Here is an 18,525-nt window from a genome sequence, read left to right as displayed (position 1 = left end):
TTTTTGCTCGTCATTTCATATCCAGCACACAGGGCGTATAGGAGCTTCTAATCAAACATTTATTGAGAAGGGGAAGGAAGGAGTGAAGGAAAGAAAGAGAGAAAAAAGAAAGGAAAGAAGGGAGGGAGGAAAAGAGGGAGGAGGGAGGAAGGAAGGAAAAATAAAGGATTTGAAGCAAGGAAGAAAAAGATTCAAGTAATCTATGACAAAATCTGGATAGACCAAAGCCCTGTAAAATATATTTATTTATAGCCTTGTGAATTTGATTGCCAATAGTTTCAAGATATGGTAACTTTTTCTGAAGTTTAAAATTTTCATATTTTACTCTATATTTGTATTAGTCAGGATTGCACTTAGCTGCAAATAACTGACCTCAGTGGCTTAACCAAACAGGGGTTTTATTTCTCTCTCATCATAGGAAGTCCTGAGGTAGGACTGAAGCAGCTGCCTAAGGAAATCAACAAGGTCTCAAGCTCCTTCTAGCTTCTTTCTCTGCCACTCTTAGTGCCTGACTTTCTTCCTCAGAATTGAAAGTTGAGCCGCTGCCCCTCCAGCATGGTCCACACTCAAGGCAGAAAGAAGCGGAAGAGCAACGGGCAAAATTATGTGCCAGTTGGATCATCCCTTTGTATCAGGAAAACAATAGCTTTCCTAGAAACCCCACACAGGAAATATCTACTTATATCTCTTCGACCAGCCCTGGGTTGTGGCAACTTCGGCTTCAAGGGAGTCCAGGGAGGTGAGTGTTCTTAAATGAGGTCACTGCTGCCCTAAACACAACTGGAGCTCTGTTAGTGAAGAAGAAGGGTAGATTAGAGATCTAGATCTAGAAACAACTAGGTAAACCGGATTCCAAGGTTCTGACTCATTCTGAGAAGCCTAGGTAGAGAAGTGATCTTTTTCAAATTGGAATTTTGAGCAGAGAGATTCAAGATCTGCATATATGACGTGCTAAGCCATGTGGATGAAAAGTAAAAAGTTCCATCAAAAACATGGTTGTTTTATCTACATAGTACTAAATGTATCTGTTTAACTCAAATATATGGAAGAATCTTTCCTCTCTGAAATGTTATTCTTGTCACTGTACACAATTTTAAAGATCAACTTTCAAGAAGTTAATTCACTATCAAAACTTAAGCCTGCAATTAAGATATGCTGCCACTAGGTGTTGCTCCCTCAATCATGTGGCTTCATTCACACATTAACACATACATATATTTGTTCAGCTACAGAGGAAGCAAGAGAAACTCTCCATTCACCCATCTAATAAAAATGTAGAATAAATGTGTAGCCAACTCACCTGTGGCTAAAAACTAGGAAATCAGAAGGCTATGTAAGAAGAATTAAGAATGTAAGGGATTCATAGAGTGATTCTGTTCTAGACAGGTTTCAGAATGAAGGAAGTGAAGTGATTTGTTGGGAGGAAAGTCAAGAAAGGTTTCCTCAGTAAGGAAATGACAAGTTTGGTGACTCATAGACAAAGACAGATGAGGTATGGAACATAGCAAACAAGAAGATCAAAAACAGAACATGCCTACATGTGATGAAATGGTTTGATTTAGAGCTTTAAAAACCAGGTTGTTTTATATCTTTAATTCAAATTTTTCTTAGTTGACTTTTTAGCTTGGTGAATGTTAAGTCTTTTAAAACTTGCTGTTAACTCAAAAGTGGTAAGTTGAGTTTTTGTTTTGTTTTTCAATTACGTAGTATCATTGCTTTTAATTAGTTCAATTCAACAACCTTTAACTGACCATCTTTATATGCCAAATATTCTGGTAGAGGCTGATACTCCTCCCTGCCCTAGAAGGGAGAAGAAAGAATATTCTGTCTAGATGGAACTTTCAAGCATACATATTCTACTTTCCCATTTTAGAGATTAGGGTATTAAGATCCAGAAAAATTAAATGACTCCCCATTGTCATGGGTTAATTAGCAGCAAGCCATGATAAGATTTGGGGTCTTCTGAGTCTTGAAGGCGTTGATCATCCAAACAAAGTCCACAAGACCTGGATGGAGCCCATCTCCTCATCAGGACAATTCCTCAGTTTTAGAGGGGATGGGGCTTTGTTGCTGCTGCTGTTGCTTTGTTTTTTGTTTTTGTTCTTGTTTTTACAACTGATTATATCACGTATGGAGCCCTGGTGGCGCAGTGGTTAAGAGCTCAGCTGCTAACCAAAAGGTCAGCAGTTTGAATCCATCAGCCACTCCTTGGAAACTCTATGGGGCAGTTCTGCTCTGTCCTATGGGGTCGTTATGATTTGGAATTGACTCAATGGCATCAGGTTTGGTTTTTGGTTTTATATCGTGTACAAAGTCATGCCATTTAAAAATTATCCCGATTCTCCAGCTTGCCGTGTTGTTTCTCTTCGCAGTCATAAAATATATACTGGCTGAAACCTGGCTGAAAATCCCTCCCCATGAAGCCTGGATGAACCCACCCAATGGTGATCTCTCTATTCTGCTCTACCCCCATTTTTTCCCCAATCTGTTCCTCTGGCTTCCCTCTCCACCCTTCAGCACCTCCATGCATACTTACCAGCTTGGTCTGCACTTGTTCATGAATGGTTTCCAGGTGCTCTGATGTCATGTCTGAGGTTTGTCTCCTGATACTTTTGTAAGCTCCATGAAAATAAGAACAATATTGCTCAGGGGTTAAGGGTTTGGCATGAAGAGAGCCTGGGCTACATACATTTGGGGCTCTGCCATTTTCTGTGTGGCCTTTGAAATATTATTTAACATTGTTGAGCCTCACCTCCTTCGTGTACATAATAAGGATAACAATAAGGAGGATTCAGTGATTAAATGAATTAATGCATCAGAAAGCACTGAGTTCTTTACACCGGCATAAAGTCATGGCTCAATACATGCTTATTATTACTTTTATTTTATTTGCTCCCACTCTTTCTTCTCTCCAGGGAATGCCTAACCTATGTCATGGGTCAGGTTCAAACACTAGCTTTTCCACTGATCAGCTATATAACCTTGATCAGTTCCCATTACCTCTCAGAGCTTCCTGGAACACACTGGAATAAGGGTCATGGTGATGGATTAACCAATAAGCGAGGTACGCATGGGCTTACTTGTGTTTACTTACTAATTTGTAGTGTACAATTTCACATGGGTTTCATCACATTCTTCGGGGCTAATAAATCCCACCTCACCTGATTGTTATAGGAGCTAAATAAAATCATATAAGCAAAGTACCTGCTGTGTTCCCCTTCTTTAGCTTAACTGATTAACTGGTTACCTGGAAAGGGAGGGGATTCACTGGACATTAGATCAAGGGCCTTTAATTCATGTAGTGCCGCTGCCTTTAATGTCTTATTATTTATCCATATTTCTTTGTTTCCCTCAATAGCTCTACAGGAGGGATGAGGGGAAGTGGTGTTGTTGTTGGATGCCATCAAGTCGATTCCGACTCACAACAGAACTGCCCCATAGGGTTTTCTTGGCTGTAATTTTTATGAAAGTAGACCGCCAGGACTTTCTCCCATGGAGCCAGATCATAACACCTCTCTTCTCCATCTGAGTTTTAGATCAACTGAGAAAGAAGGCAAAGGAAACATCAGATGGGGCCAAAGTGTCCATTTTATTAAGCTGATTTGGAAACTGTGGCTTATATGGGGTAAGTGGACCTCTTCACACTGAACCCCAAAGTTAAGTAGATTTACATACTATGGCACACTGGACCACCAAAGGCCTGTCCCTGGAGAAGCAGAACAAAATGTGTATTATCTATAGGCAGGGCAGAAGCCAGGAGTGTTTTGGGAAAACCTCTCCTGTGGAAACCAAAGTGGGCAAGAAATATTCACTGCCAAACAATCTATAGGGTCATTATGAGTCGGAATCGACTCGATGGCAATGGGCTTTTTTTTTTGAGTTAACAACCTCTGTATGCAATACGGATTGGATAAGCATCCTTAATTCCCTGCAAAAATTTAGAGGGTAATCAAATTTGACAATAGCATCTAGAAAGGTTAGATAGGAAACTTAGGGTACAGTGAGTTTATGTTAATGGAGGAGAAACAGTTCGTAAAAGGGGGGTGAGAATGGTTGCACAACTTGAATATAATCAGTATTACTGAACTGTACATGTAGAAATTGTTGAATTGGTGTATGTTCTGCTGTGTATATTTTCAACAACAACAATAAATGAATAAATTATTTTTAAAATAATAGTAATTTAGAGGGTACATCAAATAGTGGTTAAGAACCCAGCCTGGAGGCAGGCTGCTTGGTTCTGAATCCAGGCTCTGCCACTTACTAGGTATGTGACCTTGGGCAAGTTACTTAACTTTCCTGGGCCTCCATCTTCTCGTATGTCAAATGCTGCTGATGATAGTAACTCCCTCACTGGAGTGGTTGTGAAAATTAAATGAAAGAAGGTCTGAAAAGTGATCAGAACAGTAAAGGGTAAGTCCAAAACTAATGTGAGCTATTATTACCATGAGGTCAGTGAGTTTGTCTTATAAAAACTATGGGGCTTCTTAGATTAAAAGGTGAAATAAAATACCATCCTAGCCAAGAAATGCAAACCAATTATCTCACTTGAACCCAAAGCAAAATATAATTACAGTCAACTCCTGATCATACTTGTGATCTTAGGACCATGAAAACCATCTCCCAGTGCCACCACCTCCTGCCCCAACTTCCCACAGAATTCCATTCTTCATCCTATTAAACTGAAGTCTCTTTGATCCCCCCAAAATCCTATTACATGAAAATTTCTTGCCTTAAAACCAGTTACTGTCGAGTTGATTCCAACTCATTGTGACCCTACGGGGGTAGAACTGCCCCATAGAGTTTCCAAGGCTAGAAATCTTTACGGATGCAGACTGCCACCGCTTTCTCCTGCAGAGTGGCTGGTGGGTTTGAACTGCAGACCTTTCAGTTAGCAGCCCAGTGCTTAACCACTGTGCCACACTGACTCCTTTTTCTTGCCTTCGTCCTTTTTAAATTGCGCAGATCTGTCCTCTCTTATGGACTAGCTGTGAGGAGACTGTCAAAGAGAAAAATCCTAATGTGATTTTTATATCCTTATATCCTCTGTCAGTGTTTCTGCTGAGCAATGCGGTCGACATAGATAAAAGGCTATGGTTGGTTTGAGGCTTGTGACACAAGTGTGAATTGTGGTTTTTCTAACTAAGAAAGAGTGGCCAGTTAGCTACAGTACCCAAGAAGGATTCCTGGGTGTCATTTGTACCTCATAAGGGCTGCAGGCATTTGAAAAAAAGAAAGCTGAAAAGGAGTCCAACTTGCAGGAGACTGGAAGCATTTTAACGGAAGTCTGTAATGTGGAAGGAGAGTGCTCCGGCCAGGATAGGGACCTCAAAGCTGACTGGATCAATCCCTCTTCCCAAAACAGGGTTTCATAAGATAGTGGTTACAGGCATGGGTTTTGGAGTCAAACAGACCAGGGTTCAAGCCCCACTTTTACCACTTCTTAGTTTTTAAACCTTGGGTAATTCAACAGTCAGTGTTCCTATCTATAAAAATGAGATAATACCTAGTTTATAGGACTATCACAAGAATTAAATAAAGCAGTATATGCAAAATGCTCAGTACAATGCCCAGCTCATGTGCCCAGCTCACTAAATGAAAGCTATTAATATTATACAGTAATAAAAGCAGACTGAATGTGTTCCAAATGGAAAACCTTTGAGTTTATTTGTAGAGACCTGTGCAGTTGTTATTTTCTTCATCATTATGACAAGGTGATCAACTTTAGAAATCAAGTCTAAGAAACCACCAGAAAATTGTTACCAATTCTTCCCATTCTTTCTGGTTACATGCTGACAAGAAGTCACTCAAGTCACAATATATACCCTATAAAGCTTATGCCTTTAACCACCATGCATTTTTCCTATGTCAAACCAATACTTGCATTCTTACTGCCATCAAAATCTTAAGGATGTAACATAGATGAACCTTGAAAACATTATGCTGAGTGAAAAACTGACACACAAAGGGACAACTATTGTATGATCCCACTTCTATGAAATACCTAGAACAGGCAAACGTATAGAGACCAAAGTCTATTAGTGGTTACCAGGGGTGAGAGGAAGGAGGGAAAGAAGAGACATTGCTTAGGGGGCACTGAGCTTCTGTTAAAGGCGACGGAAAAATTTGGAAACGGATAGTGGTGACGGTTGCACAACATGCTGAATGTAATTAATGTCACTGAATTGTACATGTAAATAATATTGAAATGGCAATTGTTTTTTATATATTTTTTACCACACTAAAATTTTAAAAATAAAAAACCTTAAGGAATTCAAATGCCATCAACTGGGTCAATGGCAGACATGAAGAACACAAATGGTGAATTTCACAGATAACCCAAAATCTCAGTTTGACCCAGCAGTGTCAACTATCTTTCTTAACATTCTTTTTCCAGCTCTACCAAGAGGGCCACCTTCAGCTTATGTGATACCTTTGTAGCCACAGACCTATGGTTGCAGTGGGTCTGTAGTGGGAAGCTCGGGGGAGAGAGGGGACTGGCACAGCCCCAGGCCAGAACCACAGCTTGACCAATGCGGCTTAGGCTAAATTTCAGCTCCGACTGGTCTCCTCAACCAGGTGTCTTTGTGTAGTACACATACTGCAGAGCAGTACACAGTAGCTCTTTTTAATCATCAGAGTGATTTTGAGTTACCTATCTTTTCCCTTCCTCTGTCCAGTCAGAGTTGAAAGCAGTTGTTGCTCCAGTGTAGTCATGAATCCGGGGCCGGGGGGAGGCGGGGGCAAGAAAAAAGAGGCAGAAGAGCTCCCCAGGCCCAAGAAGAAGCCTCTGAATCATGGGGTTGACTATTTTGAACCCTCAGCTGAGTTTACTTCTCTCATTCTAAACCCACAACCTCAGCTGAAAAGCCAAGATTATATTTACCTAGAATGGATCCAGCCACAAACTATCTGAATTAATGTTGGAGAACCTGACTCTACTATCCTTCAAGAGAGCATGGTCTGTATTTTTGTGCACCATTGTTCCCCAGAGCCCTGGTGATGCAGTGGTTAAGCACTCAGCTCCTAACCGACAGGTCGGTGGTTCAAACCCACCAGCCGCTACTCGGGAGGAAGATGTGGCAGTCTGCTTCCATAAAGATTACAGCCTTGGAAACCCTATAGAGCAGTTCTACTCTGTCCTATAGGGTCACTAGGAGTTGGAATTGACTCATCGGCAATGGGGTTTTTTGGTTTGGTGTTGAAAGCTCGGGGAACCAAACCAAACCCATTGCTGTGTGGCTGGTGGATTTGAACTGCTGACCTTTTGGTTAGCAGCTGAGCTCTTTACCACTGCGCCACCAAGGCTCCCACTTTTAACACAGTGCTTGGTAAACAAAAAGAGTTCAACATATTTCTTATTTATTTATTGCCTGAATCGATCATTTCTTTTATATGAGAATAATAAAGCCAATTGCTGCGCAGCTTTCATAGGCATGAGTGCATTTCCCTTAGCACTTAGGCACAATAAAAATTCTTCCAATATTTAAGTGTCTGTAGGTATGAAGAGGAGCCCCAGTGGCACAGTGGTTAAGAGCTTGGCTGCTAACCAAAAGACTGACAGTTCGAATCCACCAGCCACTCTTTGGAAACCTTGTAGGGCAGTTCTACTCTGTCACATAGGATTGTTATGAGTTGGAATCCACTTGATCAACGGGTTTGGTTTGATTTAGGTATGAAGAAAGAGCAGGTAGAAGAGAAGTGTACTTGATTAAGTCTGAGACGAACAGTATTTGGTAGTTGAGAGCATAAGCTTTAGAGCCAGAGACCTGGGTTTGAATCCCAACTTCTCCATCTACTAAATTGTAACTAAAAACTGTCTCAGTTTTGTCAACTTTAAAATTGGGATAATAATGTCTACCTAGCAGGGTTGTTGAGAGGATTAAATGACAGTGTATGTAAGAAACAATTAGCACAGTTACTGGCATAATTACTGGTTGTTGTTGTTGTTCGGTGTCATCGAGTTGATTCCAACTAATAGCGACCCTATGCACAACAGAATGAAACATTGCCCAGTCCTGCGCCATCCTCACAATCGTTGTTATGCTTGAGTCTATTGTTGCAGCCACTGTGTCAATTCATCTCATTGAGGTCTTCCTCTTTTTCACTGACCCTCTACTCTACCAAGCATGATGTCTTTCTCCAGGGACTGGTCCCTCCCGATAACATCCAAAGTATGTGAAATGTAGTCTCACCATCCTTGCTTCTAAGGAGCATTCTGTTGTACTTCTTCCAAGACAGATATGTTAATTCTTTTGCAGTCCACGGTATATTCGATATTCTTCTCCAACAACACAATTCAAAGGCATCAATTCTTCTTCAGTCTTCTTTATTCATCGTCCAGCTTTCACACGCACGTGAGGCAGTTGAAAACATCATGGCTTGGGTAAGGTGCACCTTAGTCTTCAAGGTGACATCTTTGCTTTTCAACACTTTAAAGAGATCTTTTCCAGCAGATTTGCCAATGCAATGCATCATTCGATTTCTTGATTGCTGCTTCCATTGATGTTGACTGTGGATCCAAGTAAAATGAAATCCCTGACAACTTCAAACTTTTCTCTGTTTTTCATGAAGTTTCTTATTGGTCCAATTGTGAGGATTTTTGTTTTCTTCATGTTGAGGTGTAATCTCCACAGAATCCTTCAATATTGCAACTCGAGGTTTGAATTTTTTCTTCAGTTCTTTCAGCTTGAGAAAAGCCTGCTTGTCCCTTTTGGTTTTCTATCTCCAGGTCTTCACACATTTCATTATAATATACTTTGTCTTCTCGGGCCACCCTTTGAAATCTTCTGTTCAGCTCTTTTACTTCATCATTTCTTCCTTTCACTTTAGCTATTCTACATTCAAGGGCAAGCTTCAGAGTCTCTTCTGACATCCATTTTGGTCTTTTCTTTCTTTCCTGTCTTTTAAATGCCCTTTTGCTTTCTTCATGTATGATGTCCTTGATGTCATTCCACAACTCGTCTGGTCTTAGGTCATTAGCGTTCAATGTGTCAAATCTATTCTTGAGACGGATTCGAAATTCAGGGGGGATACACTCAAGGCCGTACTTTGGCCCTCATGGACTTGTTATAATTTTCTTCAGCTTCAACTTGAACTTGCATATGAGCAATTTATGGTCTGTTCCACAGTCGGAACCCTAGCCTTGTTCTGACTGATAATGTTGAGCTTTTCCATTGTCTCTTTCCACAGATGCAGTGGATTTGATTCCAGCGAGGTCCACGTGTATAGTCACCGTTCATGTTGTTGAAAAAAGGTATTTGCAATGAAGAAGTCGCTGGTCTTGCAAAATTCTATCATGCAGTCTCCAGCATCATTTCTATCACCAAGGCCACACTTTCCAACTACCAATCCTTCTTTGTTTCCAACTTTTGCGCTCCAGTCACCTGTAATTATCACTGTATCTTGACTGCAAGTTTGATCAATTTCAGACTGCCAAAGTTAGTAAAAAGCTTCAATTTCTTCATCTTTGGCCTTAGCGGTTGGTGCGTAAATATGAATAATAGTCATATTAACTGGTCTTCCTTGTAGGCGTATGGATATCATCCTATCACTGACAGCATTGTACTTCAGGATAGATCCTGAAATGTTCTTTTTGACAATGAATGCAAGGTCATTCTTCTTCAATTCAAACTTCAGCATAGTAGACCGTATGATTATCTGATTCAAAGTGGCCAATACCAGTCCATTTCAGCTCACTAATGCCTAGGATATCGATGTTTATGTGTTCCACTTCATTTTTAATGATTTCCAATTTTCCTAGATTCATACTTTGTACATTCCACGTTCTGATTATTAATGGATGTTTGCAGCTGTTTCTTCTCCTTTTGAGTTGTGTCATATCAGCAAATGAAGGTCCTGAAAGCTTGACTCCATCCATACCATAAAGGTCAACTCTACTTTGAGAAAGCAGCTCTTTCCCAGTGGTCTTTTGAGTGCCTTCCAACCTAAGGGGCTCATCTTCCGGCACTATATCAGACAGTGTTCTGTTGCTATTTATTAGGTTTTCACTGGCTAATTTTTTTCAGAAGTAGACTGCCAGGTCCTTCTTCCTAGTCTGTCTTAGTCTGGAAGCTCTCCTGAAACCTGTCCACCATGAGTGACCCTGCTGGTATTTGAATACCAGTGGCATAGCTTCCAGCATCACAGCAACACGCAAGCCCTCAAAGTACGACAAACTGACAGATGCATAGGGGTAATTAATGGTAGCTATCATTATTGTTTCTGTGCCTTGAAAAATCTAGGAAAAAAATAAGAGAAAATCATGCAGTATGGCCAAATCTTGACAACTGATGAATCTGGGTGATATGTATAGGGGGCTCATTGTATTGTTCTTTCTACTTTTATGTACGTTTCAATTTTTTCATAATTTTTTTAAGTTAAAAGAGGAGAAACATACAATTAATTGCCCTAAACAAGCCAAATACTCAGTTAAATAATCCAAATCTAAATCCATTGCCATAGAGTCGATTCGGACTCATAGTGACCCTATAGGACAGAGTAGTACTGCCCCATAGGGTTTCCAGGGAGTGGCTGGTGGATACAAACTGCCGACCTTTTGGTTAGCAGCCATAGCTCTTAACTACTGCACCACCAGGGCTCCAAATACTTAGTTAAGATTTCATTTATTCTGTCAGCAAATATTTATCAAGCACTCCGTGCCAAGACATTGTGTGCCATCACTGTGTATGGGATGCCAGAGTCCTGCCCACAGGGAGCTTATAGTGTAGTTGGAAGACAGACATTAAAGATATAATCACACAAATAAGTAGATGACCACAAGTTACTAAAAATGTTTTGAAGGAAGTGATCTGGCTGTGCTGAGAAGGCAGTGAAGGACTCGGTTTAGAGAGGAAGTCACTGAGGAAGTGACGTACAAATGCAGACTTGAAAAGGCTTAGCTGGGCAAAGACAGGGGAGGGAACGTACAGGCAGAGTGGCCACCTTTTGCAAAGGTCCTGAGGTGGGAGAGGAAGGCAGGCCAGTGTGACTGGAGCACAGTGTCAAGGAAAAAGGTGACTCAAAAGGAGACTGGAGAGCCAGGTAGGGCTTTGGAGGCCCTGTTAGATAGAGCTTTGAGTCTTGGTCCTCAGTGCACTGGGAAGCCTTACACAGTAATGACGGACTCAGATGTTCATTAAAAAAATTCACCCTGGCCACGGAGAACATATTGAAGGGGACATGTTTGTATATGCATGGAATGTGTCTAGAAGGACATCAGTAGTAGTGGCTGTCTCTGGGAAACAGAACTGGAAAACTAGAGGTTGGAGGGAGAATTAATTTTCACTGTATATGCTCTCTTGCACTGTTGACGGATTTCCTAATAAAAACAAATCAAATCATTATTTTAGGAGAGCAACATCCTCCCTCAAAGGCAAAAAATATCTAAACCACTCATCATGAGCACTCCCACTCACAAAATCGGCTTACATAGCAATAGAGAGGAAGACAGGCTAACAACATATTTCAATCCAAACAAAAGCTTTCCCAGTCACTGTTTGAATTCATCTTCGCTCAGGCCTTTCAAGAGGTGCAGCCCTCCAGAAGGCCCAGGAATATTTGTTTCCAGAGAGAACCTGGAGTTTGAGGGCCTTTAAGACCATGGCTCTTGGAGCACTGCCCACGTCAGACAGTCTGGAGAGCATGTTCAGGCATGCATGGGTGGCTGGCTTCTCTAGGGGGGAAGCAGGGCTTTCAAAGGCCCTGCTCCAGGCTTGGAGAGGGTGTTTGGAAGAGCAAGTAGAAAGGATTCCTGTGGTCAGTGGTGAAGGGATGAGGGGCACTCTCTTTAGGAAATGACATTCTGCTGCCTGCAATATGCATGAGGGTTACTAAAGCAGTCAGCATGCAGCTGCTGCAAGAGAGTTTATTTTGTTAATCGTGGCCTTCATCGTTGCCTCTTTTTCCTCCCTCCTTCCCATCTTGTTCAACCAATTGTCTCATTACAATTTGCTTGAAGACCTCCTTTGTGACCTGCAAGATATGGTTCACAATATGTCAACGGTGGCTTTTGCTATGTGGCGGGAGTGTGGGTTATATTTTTAGTCTTTTTTTCTTGTTTTTACTTTTTCTCCAGTAAACATGTTTACTTTTGTAATAGGGGCATGGGAGATCTTTTCAATGTTTGCATACAATTTTGCCACCAAGAAATTGGAAACTACAACTACTTGTTTGTACTTTTATATCAGAAATGCAAAATGAGCAAAAAAAAAAAAAAGAGGGTTTAGGACAGGTAAGGGATAGATACTGCCAAGGCTTTGGATCTATGTCTGCACTTTTTTTTTCTCCCACATTCTTCAAGGGTGAAAGTTCAACTTATTTCTCGATTCTCCTGCCCTACATTCCCCTCCTCCACCCTACTGCCCCCACACCTGCTAGCTAGGGCACCCTCTTGAACCATATTCTTCACTTCAGCTGCCTTTATAAATTAACTTTCTAAACTGGGAAAGCAATACTCCACACCGCTAAGCAGAGGCAGTTTCACTAAGACAGATGGAAATGAAAAAACGGGGCCGCATCCACTTGAAGATTTGCATACGCCCAGACACTGAAAGTTGGGGCCTCTAGAATTCAGCTAAGCTGTTCTTACAACTCCTGAAAAGTCAGCCCTCCTTTTGGTCTCCGGCCTCATTCAGTGATCCTCTGTCCCTTCGGATGCAGTGCTGGAAGTGCTCACTCGTCTATACCAAGAAATTTGGAAGAAAGCTTCTTGGCCAACTTACTGGAAGAGATCCATGTTCATACTCATTCCAAAGAAAGGTGATCCAATGGGATGCTGAAATTATCAAACAATATCATTAATATCACATGCAAGTAAAATTATGCTGAAGATAATTCAGAAACGGTTGCAGCAGTACATCGATAGGGAACTGCCAGAAATTCAAGCCAGATTCAGAAGAGGACAGGGAATGAGGGACATCACTGCTGATGTCAGATGGATCCTGGCTGAAAGCAGGGAATACCAGAAAGTTGTTTACTTGTGGTTTTATTGACTATGCAAAGGCATTCAACTGTGTAGATCATAATAAATTATGGATGACACTGCAAACAATGGGAATTCCAGAACACTTAACTGTGCTCATGAGGAACCTGTGTATAGACAAAGAGGCAGTCACTCAAACAGAACAAGGGGATATGGCATGGTTTAAAATCAGGAAAGGTGTGCGTCAAGGTTGTATCCTTTCACCATACTTATTCAGTCTGTATGCTAAGCAAATAATCCGAGAAGATGGACTATATGAAGAAGAAAGGGACATCAGGTTTGGAGGAAGACTCATTAACAACCTGCGATATGCAGATGACACAACCTTGCTTGCTGAAAGCCAAGAACACTTGAAGCACTTACTGATGTAACATAAAGAAAACAAAAATCCTCACAGCTGGACCAATAAGCAACATCATGATAAACAGAGAAAAGATTGAAGTTGTCAAGGATTTCATTTTACTTGGATCCACAATCAACACCCACAGAGGCAGCAGTTAAGAAATCAAATGATGTATTATTGAGCAAATTTGCTGCAAAAGACTTCTTTAAAGTGTTAAAAAGCAAAAACGTCACTTTGAGGACTAAAGTATGCCTTATGCAAGCCATGGTGTTTTCATGTGAAAGCTGGACAATGAATAAGGAAGACCAAAGAAGAATTGATGCCTTTGAATTGTGGTGTTGGCAAAGAATATTGAATATACCGGGGACTGCCAGAAGAATAAACAAATCTGTCTTGGAAGAAGTACAGCCAGAATGCTCCTTAGAAGTGAAGATGTCGAGACTTCGTCTCACATACTTTGGACCTGGTATCAGGATGAAATAGTCCCTGGAGAAGGACATCATGTTTGTAAGGTAGAGGGTCAGCGAAAAAGAGGAAGACCCTCAATGAGACGGACTGACACAGTGGCTGCTAACAGTGGGCTCAAGCGCAACAGTGATTGTGAGGATGGTGCAGGACAGGGCAGTGTTTCATTGTTGTCCATAGGGTCGCTATAAGTTGGAACTGACTTGACAGGCACCTAACAACAACCGCCCCTTTAGAACCGCAGCTCTATGAACAGTGGCTAAAAGTGCCCTCCCCAGTGTCAGGTTGCCTGCATTCAAATCTTCACAGTACTAATTCAGCTCAGGGGACCTGAACAAATTACTTCACTTCACTAAACCTCTATTTCCTCATTTGTAAAATGGGGATGACATGTGAATTAAATAAGATAATGTATGTAGCACCTAGTAAGTGCTCAACAGATGAGCTATTTTTAATTTCAGAATTCTGCCACCTCTCACTCTATTTAAATTGCTATCATTTAGACTTCTATTTTTAATTAAATAATGTTCATTTTGTCTTGATTACCTCTGAAGTGTCACAAACCTAAGGGAGAAAGAATTCCCTAGTTAACTGGCAGTCTTCTACTGAGCAGTACAAGAATCTGTGTACAGAAGAAAGAAGAAAAAGAGGAGGAGAAAGAGGAAGAGATAGTGTAGAGCAAAGATCTTGATGTAGAGAGAATGAATGAATGAGCAGTCAGTGAGAAAGGGCCCCCTGAAAGAGTTAAATGTTCAATTGTGTCTTAAATGATGTTATGGAAAGGGATCAGCAGAGAGCCATAATAGATTATTTGAGATTCAGGACTGTACATCTACAACAGTAGTTCTCAACTGGGAGCAATTTTTTCTCCCAGGAGACGCTTGGCAATGTCTGAAAACCTTTTTGGTTGTCACAACTTGGGGGTGGTGATGCTACTGGCATCTACTGGGTAGAGGCTAAATATCCTACAATGCACAGGACAGTGGCCTAAACAAAGAATTATGTGACCCAAAATGTCAATATTGCCAAGATCAAGAAACCTTGATCTAGAAGATTCCTAATTATTTCTACCTTTTGCAAAAAGTACATAGTTGCCTCCCATTGCCTCTTAAAAGATGAGTACTCACTGAAATTATTATTAGTGTTTTCAAATACTCCTTTAGGTTTGTGACATGTCAGAGGCAATCCAGACAAAATTCTCCAAATTATCCACTAAAGACAATGTTTCCAGGCTTAGCTAGTACTAGCATGTCCTCTCATTGATTCTGGGGCTCATCTCACTTACCTTCTGCCCTCACCCTATAAACACTTCCTTCATCTCAAGAAAGTAGTCCAAATGCAGGAAAGCAGTTGCCACATGCATTAATGATTACATGATATCACAATAAAATTCCAGGCCCAGTAGCTTTCTCATTGTCATGGATTGAATTATGTCCCCCCAAAAAATGTGTGTATCAATTTGGCTGGGCCATGATTCTCAGTATTGTGTGGTTGTCCTCCATTTTGTGATTGTTATTTTATGTTAAAGAGCATTAGGGTGGGATTGTAACACCCTAACCCAGGTCACATCCCTGATCCAATGTAAAGGGAGTTTCCCTGGGGTGTGGCCTGTACCACCTTTTATCTCTCAAGAGATAAAAAGGAAAGGGAAACAGAGAGGCAAGGGAACCTCAAACCACCAAGAAAGCAGTCCCCGGAGCAGAGCACATTCTTTGGACCCAGGGTTCCTGCACAGAGAAGCTCCTAAACCAGGGGAAGACTGATGACAAGGACCTTCCTCCAGAGCCAACAGAGAGAGAAAGCCTTCCCCTGGAGCTGACAACCTAAATTTGGACTTGTAGCCTACTAGACTGTGAGAGCATAAATTTTTCTTTGTTAAAGCCATCCACTTGTGGTATTTCTGTTATAGCAGCACTAGATGACTAAGACACTCATCAACACTTCTTTAAATAAGTCAAAACACTTCACCAGAATGGGCTACTGTCCAAGGAAATTAAAAGAGCTTGTAGCCCACTACTTAAAAAATACTTATCAATATCATTAATCAGAAAGCATTTTGCTAGCTGTTTGTTAATGTATGTCACCAATCAAACAACTGAGGAATGTGACTGCTGGCTGTTGACGCTGGTAACCCAAGACCATTATGCTGTGTTAAATTGATAAATTTGTTTAAAAGAATGTTTACCTCTCTTTACTGTATGACTCTCTGCTTAGCATCCTTATAAAGTTAAGCCTGACTTCCAAGAGTCTAGTGTATACACAAAAGGGGGCTCACACAAAGAAACTGAATTTACACTGTGAATGTATTGCCTCATACTCAGGAGAACATGGCCACTCCAAAGTTCCTCGAGGGTTGAGGGCTATATCCCCTCTTAGCAACTGCCCCTCTATTCATCTCCACTAAGGGAGAAAAACTATGGTCTCTCGATGTAGCCATGAGTTTCTCAGATGGGCACACTAGGACATGCCTCAAATCACACTCCCTTTCAGAACTACTTGACTTTGGTAGCTAATTCTGATCTGAGATGGACCAAGCAAACACAAATGGCATTCTAGACAATCAACCTTCACTTACTGGCATTTGTAAGAGTTAGTGAATGTGTACAGCAGGGACTAAAGGGTGGCCTAAGAACTGAGTATGTGAAAGGAGCTGGCACTGGGGTCAAACTTAATGACTTAATGGCTAACAACATTTGCAGCTGCTTATTGAACACTTACTAAGGCCATTGTGCAACGCATTTTCTCTGCATTGGATCACTGAGTCCTGGCAACAGTCTATGAGGCCAGTATTATTATACTTCCTTGATTTGGAGATGAGGAACTGAAGACTCCAAGAGGTTAAGTAACCCACACATTATCCTACCCCTCTTGAAAGTCTTTGGAGGAAAAGTACTCACTGGGCAAAATCTGCCTCTGTGCGGGCTTGAAGGAGTGGCAGGTGAGGCAGACAAAAGCCCAAGAGACTTGTAGAAGACCCTAGGAGAGAATGTAAGACACGCAAAGCTAATAAGGCAGGATGCGACTTGGGCATTCAAGCTAAGGCCAAGATAGAATCAGGTATTCTGGTTTGAAGACCATCAAAAGAGTCCAGAGCTCTGAAGTGTGGGATGCAACTATCTGTAATATGAGGGATTAAATAATAGTGAATCACTTAAAGAGAAATTTATTAGCTTTTCAGTTCTCTTTCTAGTGTTCAGATTAAATTAAAGGAGGTGGGAAATCTGAGTTTGGCATTAATGTTTTTAAAATTTAACACTCGCTATTCCTTTTTTTTTTTTTTAACAGACAGAAAGCAGACCTTAGACTCATATTCTTAATGAGGAATCGACCAGAATTTAGGAACACTGCTTTGCTTTCATTGTATTCATTTTTATGGTAACCTACTATTTGTGGCAAGTAATACTGGTTTCCCGTTTCTGGTAACAATTTAAAATTCTCTTTAAAGATGAATTTATTTTATAAGTGATTTGATGTAAAGAAAACTGGTTAAATGATAATAAGGGTGATACGGCAAAAACTGAGAGAGAGGTATGGGAATGACTGAAGTTCAGGCAATACTGCAGGGATCCAAGAAAGGGGTGTCTCCTTAGGAGAAAACTAGGACTCTCAGGAAATCAAGGGAACCATCAGGAGGACTATTAAGGAAACAAAAGGAAATCCCAGCTTGAATTTGTATTTGTTTGACTGTGTGATACCCCGAAAGGCAATTTAGCAAAAGTTCTCTTTGTCAAAGACATTCTGGCGGCTACCAGCTACAAGAGGAAATGCTCACGATCATTAACCATTAGAGAAATGCACATCATAAGTACAATGAGATGCCATCTCACCCCAACAAGGCTAGCATTAATCCAAAAAACACAAAATAATAAATGTTGGAGAAGTTGTGGAGAGACTGGAACACTTATACGCTGCTGGTGGGAATGTAAAATACTACAACCACTTTGAAAATTGATTTGGCGCTTCCTTTAAAAGCTAGAAATAGAAGTACCATACAATCCAGCAATCCCACTCCTTGGAATATATCCTAGAGAAATAAGAGCCGTCACACGAATAGATATGCGCACACCCATATTCATTGCAGCACTGTTCACAATAGCAAAAAGATGGAAACAACCTAGGTGCCAATCAACAGGTGAATGGATAAACAAATCATGGTATATTCATACAAAGGAACACTACGCAACAACAAAGAACAATAATGAAGCCATGAAACGTCTCATAACATGGATGAATCTGGAAGGCATTATGCTGAGTGAAATTAGTCAGTCGCAAAAGGACAAATATTGTATGAGACTACTACTATAAGAACTCAAGCGAAGGTTTAAACACAGAAGAAAACATTTGTTGATGGTTACTGGGGTGGGGAGGGAGGGAAAGGGGTATTCACTAATTAGATAGTAGACAAGAATTATTTTAGGTGAAGGGAAGGACCACACACAATACAGGGGAAGTTAGCACAACTGGACTAAACCTAAAGCTAAGAAGTTTCCTGAATACAATCAAACACTTTGAGGGACAGAGTAACAGGGGCAGAGGTCTGGGGCCATGGTTTCAGGGGACATCTAGGTCAATCGGCATAACAAAGTTTTGTTGTTTTTTTTTTTGCAATTACATTTTTTTTTTTTATTGTACTTCAGGGGAAGGCTTACAGAACAAGCAGTTTCTCATGAAACAGAAGTACACATGTTGTTTTATGACATTGGTTAACAACCCCACAACATATCAACCCTCTAAC

This window comes from Trichechus manatus, unplaced genomic scaffold, assembly GCF_000243295.1.
Source record: "Trichechus manatus latirostris isolate Lorelei unplaced genomic scaffold, TriManLat1.0 scaffold00007, whole genome shotgun sequence".
Lineage (NCBI taxonomy): Eukaryota > Metazoa > Chordata > Mammalia > Sirenia > Trichechidae > Trichechus > Trichechus manatus.
The sequence above is the reverse complement of the archived record's forward strand: the minus strand, read 5'-3'. Positions refer to the sequence as shown.